We start from the raw sequence: 14,709 nt of genomic DNA on the forward strand, positions 1-14,709 counted from the left end.
AGTTCCTGATAGTCAGATTGAAGATGTCAGTGTTGAAGTACACCAGGATGAGGAGGATATGGGTGTTGCTGGCGCTGGGGAGGAAATTGACCAGGAGGATTCTGATGGTGAGGTGGTTTGTTTAAGTCAGGCACCCGGGGAGACACCTGTTGTCCGTGGGAGGAATATGGCCGTTGACATGCCAGGTGAAAATACCAAAAAAATCAGCTCTTCGGTGTGGAGGTATTTCACCAGAAATGCGGACAACAGGTGTCAAGCCGTGTGTTCCCTTTGTCAAGCTGTAATAAGTAGGGGTAAGGACGTTAACCACCTCGGAACATCCTCCCTTATACGTCACCTGCAGCGCATTCATAATAAGTCAGTGACAAGTTCAAAAACTTTGGGTGACAGCGGAAGCAGTCCACTGACCAGTAAATCCCTTCCTCTTGTAACCAAGCTCACGCAAACCACCCCACCAACTCCCTCAGTGTCAATTTCCTCCTTCCCCAGGAATGCCAATAGTCCTGCAGGCCATGTCACTGGCAAGTCTGACGAGTCCTTTCCTGCCTGGGATTCCTCCGATGCATCCTTGCGTGTAACGCCTACTGCTGCTGGCGCTGCTGTTGTTGCCGCTGGGAGTCGATGGTCATCCCAGAGGGGAAGTCGTAAGCCCACTTGTACTACTTCCAGTAAGCAATTGACTGTTCAACAGTCCTTTGCGAGGAAGATGAAATATCACAGCAGTCATCCTACTGCAAAGCGGATAACTGAGTCCTTGACAACTATGTTGGTGTTAGACGTGCGTCCGGTATCCGCCGTTAGTTCACAGGGAACTAGACAATTTATTGAGGCAGTGTGCCCCCGTTACCAAATACCATCTAGGTTCCACTTCTCTAGGCAGGCGATACCGAGAATGTACACGGACGTCAGAAAAAGACTCAGCAGTGTCCTAAAAAATGCAGTTGTACCCAATGTCCACTTAACCACGGACATGTGGACAAGTGGAGCAGGGCAGGGTCAGGACTATATGACTGTGACAGCCCACTGGGTAGATGTATGGACTCCCGCCGCAAGAACAGCAGCGGCGGCACCAGTAGCAGCATCTCGCAAACGCCAACTCTTTCCTAGGCAGGCTACGCTTTGTATCACCGCTTTCCAGAATACGCACACAGCTGAAAACCTCTTACGGCAACTGAGGAAGATCATCGCGGAATGGCTTACCCCAATTGGACTCTCCTGTGGATTTGTGGCATCGGACAACGCCAGCAATATTGTGTGTGCATTAAATATGGGCAAATTCCAGCACGTCCCATGTTTTGCACATACCTTGAATTTGGTGGTGCAGAATTTTTTAAAAAACGACAGGGGCGTGCAAGAGATGCTGTCGGTGGCCAGAAAAATTGCGGGACACTTTCGGCGTACAGGCACCACGTACAGAAGACTGGAGCACCACCAAAAACTACTGAACCTGCCCTGCCATCATCTGAAGCAAGAAGTGGTAACGAGGTGGAATTCAACCCTCTATATGCTTCAGAGGTTGGAGGAGCAGCAAAAGGCCATTCAAGCCTATACAATTGAGCACGATATAGGAGATGGAATGCACCTGTCTCAAGTGCAGTGGAGAATGATTTCAACGTTGTGCAAGGTTCTGATGCCCTTTGAACTTGCCACACGTGAAGTCAGTTCAGACACTGCCAGCCTGAGTCAGGTCATTCCCCTCATCAGGCTTTTGCAGAAGAAGCTGGAGGCATTGAAGAAGGAGCTAACACGGAGCGATTCCGCTAGGCATGTGGGACTTGTGGATGCAGCCCTTAATTCGCTTAACAAGGATTCACGGGTGGTCAATCTGTTGAAATCAGAGCACTACATTTTGGCCACCGTGCTCGATCCTAGATTTAAAGCCTACCTTGGATCTCTCTTTCCGGCAGACACAGGTCTGCTGGGGTTGAAAGACCTGCTGGTGACAAAATTGTCAAGTCAAGCGGAACGCGACCTGTCAACATCTCCTCCTTCACATTCTCCCGCAACTGGGGGTGCGAGGAAAAGGCTCAGAATTCCGAGCCCACCCGCTGGCGGTGATGCAGGGCAGTCTGGAGCGACTGCTGATGCTGACATCTGGTCCGGACTGAAGGACCTGACAACGATTACGGACATGTCGTCTACTGTCACTGCATATGATTCTCTCAACATTGATAGAATGGTGGAGGATTATATGAGTGACCGCATCCAAGTAGGCACGTCACACAGTCCGTACTTATACTGGCAGGAAAAAGAGGCAATTTGGAGGCCCTTGCACAAACTGGCTTTATTCTACCTAAGTTGCCCTCCCACAAGTGTGTACTCCGAAAGAGTGTTTAGTGCCGCCGCTCACCTTGTCAGCAATCGGCGTACGAGGTTACATCCAGAAAATGTGGAGAAGATGATGTTCATTAAAATGAATTATAATCAATTCCTCCGCGGAGACATTGACCAGCAGCAATTGCCTCCACAAAGTACACAGGGAGCTGAGATGGTGGATTCCAGTGGGGACGAATTGATAATCTGTGAGGAGGGGGATGTACACGGTGATATATCGGAGGGTGAAGATGAGGTGGACATCTTGCCTCTGTAGAGCCAGTTTGTGCAAGGAGAGATTAATTGCTTCTTTTTTGGGGGGGGTCCAAACCAACCCGTCATATCAGTCACAGTCGTGTGGCAGACCCTGTCACTGAAATGATGGGTTGGTTAAAGTGTGCATGTCCTGTTTTGTTTATACAACATAAGGGTGGGTGGGAGGGCCCAAGGATAATTCCATCTTGCACCTCTTTTTTCTTTTCTTTTTCTTTGCATCATGTGCTGATTGGGGAGGGTTTTTTGGAAGGGACATCCTGCGTGACACTGCAGTGCCACTCCTAGATGGGCCCGGTGTTTGTGTCGGCCACTAGGGTCGCTAATCTTACTCACACAGCTACCTCATTGCGCCTCTTTTTTTCTTTGCGTCATGTGCTGTTTGGGGAGGGTTTTTTGGAAGGGACATCCTGCGTGACACTGCAGTGCCACTCCTAGATGTGCCCGGTGTTTGTGTCGGCCACTAGGGTCGCTAATCTTACTCACACAGTCAGCTACCTCATTGCGCCTCTTTTTTTCTTTGCGTCATGTGCTGTTTGGGGAGGGTTTTTTGGAAGGGCCATCCTGCGTGACACTGCAGTGCCACTCCTAGATGGGCCCGGTGTTTGTGTCGGCCACTAGGGTCGCTAATCTTACTCACACAGCTACCTCATTGCGCCTCTTTTTTTCTTTGCGTCATGTGCTGTTTGGGGAGGGTTTTTTGGAAGGGCCATCCTGCGTGACACTGCAGTGCCACTCCTAGATGGGCCCGGTGTTTGTGTCGGCCACTAGGGTCGCTAATCTTACTCACACAGCTACCTCATTGCGCCTCTTTTTTTCTTTGCGTCATGTGCTGTTTGGGGAGGGTTTTTTGGAAGGGACATCCTGCGTGACACTGCAGTGCCACTCCTAGATGGGCCCGGTGTTTGTGTCGGCCACTAGGGTCGCTTATCTTACTCACACAGCGACCTCGGTGCAAATTTTAGGACTAAAAATAATATTGTGAGGTGTGATGTGTTCAGAATAGGCTGAAAATGAGTGTAAATTATGTTTTTTGAGGTTAATAATACTTTGGGATCAAAATTACCCCCAAATTCTATGATTTAAGCTGTTTTTTAGGGTTTTTTGAAAAAAACACCCGAATCCAAAACACACCCGAATCCGACAAAAATAATTCGGTGAGGTTTTGCCAAAACGCGTTCGAACCCAAAACACGGCCGCGGAACCGAACCCAAAACCAAAACACAAAACCCGAAAAATTTCAGGCGCTCATCTCTACTTTAAAGCTACACCCAAGTAACTGCACCTCCCACTAACAATACCCGATAGCGGCAGCTACACCCACCATGGTCTTATACTAGTAATGAAGAATCTGATACTGTGACCCCATCACGTCACGTTTCTTTCACAGCATTTCTCACTCCACTGCAATGACTGCATTCCTCTGCGTAGAGGGGGGCTGGGCCGATGGGCAGGGTGACAAATGCCCACTGGGATAGTCCCAGTTTCAGTGCCTTGGGCCGGCTGTGGCACCTTTAGAACTCGACTATCTGTCCAGTGCTTGTCTAGTAGGGCTGTGATTTCATTGTATATTCATTGTCCCGCAATTCTCGGTCCATTTGCAAATTGGCCGCATGCAATGGGGGTGGTGGCTCGGGGTTGGATTATGGGCGGGCAGCTTCCCAGCGACCAGCCCCTTCCTCACAGACTAGACCCTCCTCTGGTGTCCACACCCTCTTCTCCTCCCCTTGTTTCATACTTCTTTCCGTCCTCTGCTTAGGGATGTAACAAGGATGCTGCTACAGCCACCCTAATTATATTTCTTTTGCATCACGTCACCGAGTGCTTAGATATATTTTAGTAAAAGTCATCTTCATGCCTTCTCTAAAGGCCCCCATACATCTGCAATGGATTGTCGCAATTTCCCAATCCCCTGACGTCTGGGTTGGGGAAATGTGAATATTCAACAAGTTGAAAATACTCGATTCCTCAATCCTGACCGAAAATGGGTGGGGGTTGGCAAATTGGTGATTATAATATTAACATGAAGAAATTCCCGATCACCGATCATAGCACTGATCACTATGTGTGTACGGTGGCATTGCCCCTGTGTGTGTGTAGGGTGGCACTGCCCAATGTGTGCCTTAACTGTGGAGGTTAGAAAAATACTGCACTTTATCAGAGGGCTCATGACGGTTGCGTCAACCAGTATCAATGGTCACATAAATTAGTGATATAGGCCCTCATTCCGAGTTGATTGCTCGCTAGCTACTTTTAGCAGCCGCACAAGCCGCCCACGGGGGAGTGTATTTTACGCTTTGCAAGTGTGCGAACGCCTGTGCAGCCGAGCGGTACAAAATATTTTTGTGCAAAACAAGACTAGCCCTGCAGTTACTTATCCGGTGCGATGAATCCACAGGTCCCGGAATTGACGTCAGACACCCGCCCTGCAAACGCCTGGACACGCCTGTGTTTTACCAAACACTCCCAGAAAACGGTCAGTTGACATCCATAAATACCCATGTCAATCTCCTTGCGATCGGCTGTGCGAATGGATTCTTCGCTAGAACCAGTGCACAACAACAATGCTCTTTGTATCTGTATGACGCGCGTGCGCATTGCGATGCATGCGCAGTTTTTTTACCTGATCGCTGCGCTGCGAAAATTGGCAGTGAGCAAACTCGGAATGACCCCCATTGTGCGACTGCACATGACACCCATACAAATACCCCCTCTGGCAGCATTCTGTACTTAGTTATTTAGTTTCCACCTGCCACTGCTGGACGCCCCCCTTAGCGGCAACAGACATGCCCATAGGTGGAGCTATACACGCCCTTTAGGCAGAGCAGGACATGCCACTTCAGCGGCGCATAACGCAAATTCTTATACCATTTAGAATCTCCCTGAAACTAGTTCCCTTAACTGGCAAGTGTGATTTAGACTAGAGATGAGCGCCTGAAATTTTTCGGGTTTTGTGTTTTGGTTTTGGGTTCGGTTCCGCGGCCGTGTTTTGGGTTCGAACGCGTTTTGGCAAAACCTCACCGAATTTTTTTTGTCGGATTCGGGTGTGTTTTGGATTCGGGTGTTTTTTTCAAAAAACACTAAAAAACAGCTTAAATCATAGAATTTGGGGGTCATTTTGATCCCAAAGTATTATTAACCTCAAAAACCATAATTTACACTCATTTTCAGTCTATTCTGAATACCTCACACCTCACAATATTATTTTTAGTCCTAAAATTTGCACCGAGGTCGCTGTGTGAGTAAGATAAGCGACCCTAGTGGCCGACACAAACACCGGGCCCATCTAGGAGTGGCACTGCAGTGTCACGCAGGATGTCCCTTCCAAAAAACCCTCCCCAAACAGCACATGACGCAAAGAAAAAAAGAGGCGCAATGAGGTAGCTGTGTGAGTAAGATTAGCGACCCTAGTGGCCGACACAAACACCGGGCCCATCTAGGAGTGGCACTGCAGTGTCACGCAGGATGGCCCTTCCAAAAAACCCTCCCCAAACAGCACATGACGCAAAGAAAAAAAGAGGCGCAATGAGGTAGCTGTGTGAGTAAGATTAGCGACCCTAGTGGCCGGCACAAACACCGGGCCCATCTAGGAGTGGCACTGCAGTGTCACGCAGGATGTCCCTTCCAAAAAACCCTCCCCAAACAGCACATGACGCAAAGAAAAAAAGAGGCGCAATGAGGTAGCTGTGTGAGCAGGGCCGGCGCTACCACTAGGCAGCTTTAGGCAGCTGCCTAGAGCGCCGGCCGCTGGAGGGCGGCACTTTGCAGCACAACTAGGAGTGAGCGGCCTCCACTTTCCCCAGCAACCCACGGACCCGGTTTTTTTTTTTTAAGTATAGTTCTGTGGGTTCCGGAGGGGCGTAGGGGATTGAGGACAAGTGCGGCATCAGGCAGCAGCAGGCGCCCGCCCCCCGACAGAAGCAGCCGCCCACCTCGCGCTATCTGCAGCGCACTATGCACTCGGAGCCGACTGCAGCACCAGGAACAGTGCCTCCCCGCCAGCAGCAGCCGGCCGCCCCTCACCAGCTGCTGTGCACTATGGAGCCGCCGGCAGCAACAGCAGCAGTATCTCCCCGCTAGCAAAAGCGCTAACCCAGGCGGCACAGTGAGCCGGAAGATGGTGGCAGCAGCGGGGCACAGTACCTTATCCTTGCCAGCGGTAAGATGTCGCCCCCTTTGTGCGATGGTGGGGCACCCGGAGTAGTGGCTGCCTGGAGTCACACCCCGGGGAAGTGGTAGTTGCTAAAGTGTGCACTGAAGGGGGAAGGGGGGTTGGATTTATGTACAGTATGTATGGAGACATTATGTGTATATAGATGTATGGAGACAGTGTATATATGTGTGTATGTATGGAGGCAGTGTATGTATGTATGAAGGCAGTGTATGTATGTATGTATATATGTATGTACATATGGAGGCAGTGTATGTATGTATGCATGTATGTATGTATGTATGGAGGCTGTGTACGTACGTAGGCCGTGTATGAATGTATATATGTATGTACGTACGTATGGAGGCAGTGTACTGATGTATATATGTGTGTATGTATGTACGTACGTACATACGTACGTATCTACGGAGGCAGTGTATGGGTGTATATATGTGTGTATGTATGGAGGCAGTGTATGGATGTATATATGTGTGTGTGTGTGTGTGTATGTATGGAGGCAGTGTGTGTATGAATGTATATATGTATGTACGTATGGAGGCAGTGTATCGCTGTATTGTATATATGTGTGTATGTATGAAGGTAGTGTATGGATGTATGAAGGTAGTGTATGGCTGTATATATGTGTGTATGTATAAATGTATATGTGTATGGAGGCAGTGTATGGATGTATTGTATATATGTATGGAGGCAGTGTATGGATGTATATATGTGTGTGTATGTGTGTGTATGTATGGAGGCAGTGTATCGCTGTATTGTATATATGTGTGTATGTATGGAGGTAGTGTATGGATGTATGAAGGTAGTGTATGGCTGTATATATGTGTGTATGTATGAATGTATATGTGTATGGAGGCAGTGTATGGATGTATTGTATATATGTATGGAGGCAGTGTATGGATGTATATATATGTGTGTGTGTGTGTGTGTGTGTGTGTGTGTATGTATGTATGTATGTATGTATGTATGTATGTATCTATGTAGGCAGTGTTTGGATGTATATATGAATATATGGATGGATGTATAGAGGCAGTGTATGTTTATATATGTATGGAGGCAGTGTACGGGTGATCCCCCCCCCTGCCGGCCACCTGACAGACGGGATCCCGGCTTCAGCATGGTGACCGGTGGTCTCCCAACCGCCGGTCACCCGATATCAACCCTGTGTGTATGTATGGAGGCAGTGTATGTATGTATGTATGTATGTATGTATGTATGTATGTATGTATGAGAGAGGCAGTATATGTATGAAAGAGGCAGTGTATGTATGTATGTATGTATGTATGTATGTATGTATGTATGAGAGAGGCAGTGTATGTATGAGAGAGGCAGTGTATGTATGAGAGATGCAGTGTATGTATGTATGTATGTATGTATGTATGTATGAGAGAGGCAGTGTATGTATGTATGTATGTATGTATGTATGTATGTATGTATGTATGTATGAGAGAGGCAGTGTATGCATGTATGCATGTATGTATGTATGTATGTATGTATGAGAGAGGCAGTGTATGTATGTATGTATGTATGTATGTATGTATGCATGTATGTATGTATGAGAGAGGCAGTGTATGTATGAGAGAGGCAGTGTATGTATATATGTATGTATGTATGAGGGAGGCAGTGTATGTATGTATGTATGTATGTATGTATGTATGAGAGAGGCAGTGTATGTATATATGTATGAGGGAGGCAGTGTATGTATGTATGTATGTATGTATGAGAGAGGCAGTGTATGTATGAGAGAGGCAGTGTATGTATATATGTATGAGGGAGGCAGTGTGTGTATGTATGTATGTATGTATGTATGTATGTATGTATGTATGAGAGAGGCAGTGTATGTATGTATGTATGTATGTATGAGAGAGGCAGTGTATGTATGTATGTATGTATGTATGAGAGAGGCAGTGTATGTATGTATGTATGTATGTATGTATGTATGTATGTATGTATGTATGAGAGAGGCAGTGTATGTATGAGAGAGGCAGTGTATGGATATGTATGTATGAATGTATGAGAGATGAATGAAATAGAAACAGATAGGCAGCTGGGTAGGGTGTCCGGATGTGGGAAGGGGTTGCCACTGAGTGTAGCTATCAAATAATTCCCGATATCTTTGAGAGATAATGCAGTCAACGGCTGGGAAATGTATAAGATGCCACCTATGAACTTTCACCTTAGTGACTGGGAAAGTGAGTAACTGATGATGTTGGGGGGCAGTAGGCAGACATTTTGCCTAAGGTGCCAAGAAACCTTGCACCGGCCCTGTGTGTGAGTAAGATTAGCGACCCTAGTGGCCGACACAAACACCGGGCCCATCTAGGAGTGGCACTGCAGTGTCACGCAGGATGGCCCTTCCAAAAAACCCTCCCCAAACAGCACATGACGCAAAGAAAAAAAGAGGCGCAATGAGGTAGCTGTGTGAGTAAGATTAGCGACCCTAGTGGCCGACACAAACACCGGGCCCATCTAGGAGTGGCACTGCAGTGTCACGCAGGATGTCCCTTCCAAAAAACCCTCCCCAAACAGCACATGACGCAAAGAAAAAAAGAGGCTTTTTACTGATATTTGGTGTTTTGGATTTGACATGCTCTGTACTATGACATTGGGCATCGGCCTTGGCAGACGACGTTGCTGGCATTTCATCGTCTCGGCCATGACTAGTGGCAGCAGCTTCAGCACGAGGTGGAAGTGGATCTTGATCTTTCCCTAATTTTGGAACCTCAACATTTTTGTTCTCCATATTTTAATAGGCACAACTAAAAGGCACCTCAGGTAAACAATGGAGATGGATGGATTGGATACTAGTATACAATTATGGACGGGCTGCCGAGTGCCGACACAGAGGTAGCCACAGCCGTGAACTACCGCACTGTACTGTGTCTGCTGCTAATATATAGACTGGTTGATAAAGAGATAGTATACTCGTAACTAGTATGTATGTATAAAGAAAGAAAAAAAAACCACGGTTAGGTGGTATATACAATTATGGACGGGCTGCCGAGTGCCGACACAGAGGTAGCCACAGCCGTGAACTACCGCACTGTACTGTGTCTGCTGCTAATATATAGACTGGTTGATAAAGAGATAGTATACTCGTAACTAGTATGTATGTATAAAGAAAGAAAAAAAAACCACGGTTAGGTGGTATATACAATTATGGACGGGCTGCCGAGTGCCGACACAGAGGTAGCCACAGCCGTGAACTACCGCACTGTACTGTGTCTGCTGCTAATATATAGACTGGTTGATAAAGAGATAGTATACTCGTAACTAGTATGTATGTATAAAGAAAGAAAAAAAAACCACGGTTAGGTGGTATATACAATTATGGACGGGCTGCCGAGTGCCGACACAGAGGTAGCCACAGCCGTGAACTACCGCACTGTACTGTGTCTGCTGCTAATATATAGACTGGTTGATAAAGAGATAGTATACTCGTAACTAGTATGTATGTATAAAGAAAGAAAAAAAAACCACGGTTAGGTGGTATATACAATTATGGACGGGCTGCCGAGTGCCGACACAGAGGTAGCCACAGCCGTGAACTACCGCACTGTACTGTGTCTGCTGCTAATATAGACTGGTTGATAAAGAGATAGTATACTACTAATATTATATATACTGGTGGTCAGGTCACTGGTCACTAGTCACACTGGCAGTGGCACTCCTGCAGCAAAAGTGTGCACTGTTTAATTTTAATATAATATTATGTACTCCTGGCTCCTGCTATAACCTATAACTGGCACTGCAGTAGTGCTCCCCAGTCTCCCCCACAATTATAAGCTGTGTGAGCTGAGCAGTCAGACAGATATATAATATATATAGATGATGCAGCACACTGGCCTGAGCCTGAGCAGTGCACACAGATATGGTATGTGACTGACTGAGTCACTGTGTGTATCGCTTTTTTCAGGCAGAGAACGGATATATTAAATAAACTGCACTGTGTGTCTGGTGGTCACTCACTATATAATATATTATGTACTCCTGGCTCCTGCTATAACCTATAACTGGCACTGCAGTAGTGCTCCCCAGTCTCCCCCACAATTATAAGCTGTGTGAGCTGAGCAGTCAGACAGATATATATAATATTATATATAGATAATAGATGATGCAGCACACTGGCCTGAGCCTGAGCAGTGCACACAGATATGGTATGTGACTGACTGAGTCACTGTGTGTATCGCTTTTTTCAGGCAGAGAACGGATATATTAAATAAACTGCACTGTGTGTCTGGTGGTCACTCACTATATAATATATTATGTACTCCTGGCTCCTGCTATAACCTATAACTGGCACTGCAGTAGTGCTCCCCAGTCTCCCCCACAATTATAAGCTGTGTGAGCTGAGCAGTCAGACAGATATATATAATATTATATATAGATAATAGATGATGCAGCACACTGGCCTGAGCCTGAGCAGTGCACACAGATATGGTATGTGACTGAGTCACTGTGTGCTGTGTATCGCTTTTTTCAGGCAGAGAACGGATTATAAAGTAAACTGCACTGTCCTCACTAGTAAACTCTCTCCACTCAGTCTCTACACTTCTACAGTAACAGTACTCCTCCTAGTCAGCTCCAGTAAATCTCTCTCAGTCTCTTATAATCTAAATGGAGAGGACGCCAGCCACGTCCTCTCCCTATCAATCTCAATGCACGTGTGAAAATGGCGGCGACGCGCGGCTCCTTATATAGAATCCGAGTCTCGCGATAGAATCCGAGCCTCGCGAGAATCCGACAGCGTCATGATGACGTTCGGGCGCGCTCGGGTTAACCGAGCAAGGCGGGAAGATCCGAGTCGCTCGGACCCGTGAAAAAAAACATGAAGTTCGGGCGGGTTCGGATTCAGAGAAACCGAACCCGCTCATCTCTAATTTAGACCAGCCCACATGTTATGTGGGCTGGTCTAAATCATACTTGCCAGTTGGGTCTTCATCTATCCATGTTGGGTCTTGCACACAGCATACAGAATTGCATCACATTCCCGGGCAGAAAAGCAAATCATATATACTCCAATAAGCCCAACACAATATGCCATGGATATATACTGGTGACAGAGAGCTTCATCCCTCATTCACTCTCAGTACCTCTTGCTAATCATGCCCCTCTATAATCACACTGCCCAGGGCACATGCATGAAGCATCCCAGGCACTGTGATCACCAGCGGGGCCGCGCATCGTGATCGTTCATGGACACTGAACGATCTGCACTATTATGAACGATTTGTCGTTCCGATCCGTCTAAAATGGCCAAATCGTTCATAATATCATCTAGTGTATGAGCACCTTAAGACATTGAATGCAGAGTACATGTATTGGCAGCTGTCATATCACTGCACTGACAGCCTGCCGGGGGACCAGAAGCATTCAGTCAGCCGAGGGCAATCACACATGTGGCTGAATCCAAAATACAGCCCTGTCAGCGGGCCCCCTGGGACCCACCGGGCCCTAAGCGGCCATCTATGTTGCCTAGCGATAAATTCGCTACTGGCTGGGCACCCCCTGATGATTTAGAGGAGAAATGCAGCACACAATTGATCTGTCCTGATGATTCCTGAATTACTTTCGGTCCTCCCTCTGCTGGCAACCTTTGGCTTCTGTATAGCAGGAAAGATATAGCTTAATTTTCACAAACCAGGGAATGCGGAATCTGGGCAACAAGATATCCCCCTAAGGGAGTCCATAAATCAACCCTAGTCCTCCACATGATAATCACCCTGCTACAGCTTTGCAATACTGGGTATACAGTACACAGGCAGATAAAATGCCTGTCAGACCGATAGGCTTTTTATTTGACACTGTAGATATCACATGCATACACTGTGAGATCTCTCACAGTGTATTGGCCGTGACATCGTTGCTCCACCCTGGGGAGGAGACATTTGCCCGTTCCTTCCCATGTGAAGGAACAAGGGAATATGTGTGTGTGCCATCCGCTGCAGGGTATACACTGCCTGATGCAGCTAACATGACACTTACAAAATATCGAATTGGAGGGACATGCTGGATGGTCCGGCATGTCTGCCCAATAAATATTCCCGGATTGGTTGTACGCATACACACTGCAATTACTTGGCTGATGCCCTGATAATGGGCGAATCAGCCAGATAATTGTAGCGTGTATGTCCAGCAGGGCCGGTTCTAGTCCTTGTGTCCGTCAGTCACATTACAGCACACAGTAGTACCCCTTATGCTAATTACGCCAGGTAGAGCCCCTTACACACATTATACCACAGTAGAGCAGAGCCCCTTGTACACGTTATGCCAGGTAGAGCCCCTTATAGAGGGCAAACAGAGGCAAAACAAAACCACAGGAAAAAAATACCTGATTCATGCCCTTTACATTATTTGTAATTTTTACTTATAGTAATGCCCCTTACACATTATGACACACATCATAATACCCATTACACATCATTCAACACACCTTAATGCCCATTACACAGTATGCCACACACGGTAATGCCCTAATCCCCAGTAAGCAGCCTCTACCTCAGGCAAATACGCATTCCCCACTCTCCCTCCAAGACAGGTCACGATCTCCCCCCTCTCCCTCCCAAGCATGTCCCCGTTGTCCTCACACCCCACCCTTTGCTCCTAGGCACATGCCTGTTGTCCCCCCCTCTTCCTTCCAGGCACTATGCCCATTGTCCCCTCTCTTTAACACCTTAATTCCTTCGCATTGCCCAGCGGCCAGCTTTCTTTCACTCATGGCTCCGATGCTTAGCTCTGCCCTCTCTCTCTCTCCTCCCTGGTCCCCATCCTTCTCTCCTCCTCTCCCCAGACTCCTCCTCCATGGCTCTGCACTCTGCCTGTATTCCCAGTGCTGTCCAGGGCTCTGTGCTGTTGTCTCTCTCACTGATTGAACCCAGGCTGTGTGGGGGCTCCCTGCGGGATCAGAGCGCTGCCCGACCGGGACTCCACTCCTCACATCCGCCAGCTGGGACTTCGCTCCAGCAGCAGCAGCAAGAGCAGGAGGGGAGAGAGCCAGGACACAGAGCAGCCAGCCAGCTGGGGAAAAATGAGAACCAGGGCGGTAGCGGCGGATCTACCATGGTGCATGGGGGCAGCTAGCAGGGTGCCAGATCACAGGACACACCGGCTACACAGCCAACCAGAGGGACACTCAGCAGCAGCACCCAGGTGGGGGGGCAGGGGCACTACTACCCCGGCGCCCTCTGGTGTCGGCTGCAGCAGGCGCCCACGCTGCCCCACGTTCTTGCTGCAACTGTTTTTAGTGTGTGGGGTACGGGTGGTGGATGCCTACGAGGTAACTGCAGCCGCGCCCTCAGGCCGTAGCGCCCCGGGCAGCCGCCCTGCTAGTCTGCACCTAAAACCGTTCCTGATGCCCATCATCACTGTCACGATCCTCACATCTACAGTAAATGTATCCACTCTATATAACCATATTTTATGTATGCCCTGTTACCCCTACTTTATCTTTCTGAAAAGCACTGTGGCCCCTTATCAATTAACCATCATAATAATAAGAATTATTGTAGAATTAATAATTAACTACATTTAACATTTGCTTACAGTGTTTATTGCATCCATTCTTTCTTGTGTGCACTATCTTTCATTGTCTTTCCTTCCTCCAAACATTCTTGTTTTACGTTTTCATTTTCTTTTTCTTCTTTCAGAATGTTCTAATGCTGAGCAGTGTACTAAGGCTTCAGGAAGCAACTAGCTAAATTAAAGAGAAGCATATGATATGAGAGGCTTGTATGGTTCCTCACAGTTCCTAATTTAGCTGAAACTTTTGTAAACCCCTGGGGACGGCTGAATTGCACACCTGTGAAATTGCTTAGCTTTCTGTCTACAACTTTCTTCTGGTATTCTCTCTTTTAATCAGCATATAACATGCCCAGAGCTACTCTCTGCCAGTTTCGCTAGCAAATCAAATGGCTCTCGAGGGAGTAGAGTAGGAATGGCATTATTCCTTAAACTAA

Source organism: Pseudophryne corroboree, chromosome 2, assembly GCF_028390025.1.
Source record: "Pseudophryne corroboree isolate aPseCor3 chromosome 2, aPseCor3.hap2, whole genome shotgun sequence".
NCBI classification, from domain to species: Eukaryota; Metazoa; Chordata; class Amphibia; order Anura; family Myobatrachidae; genus Pseudophryne; species Pseudophryne corroboree.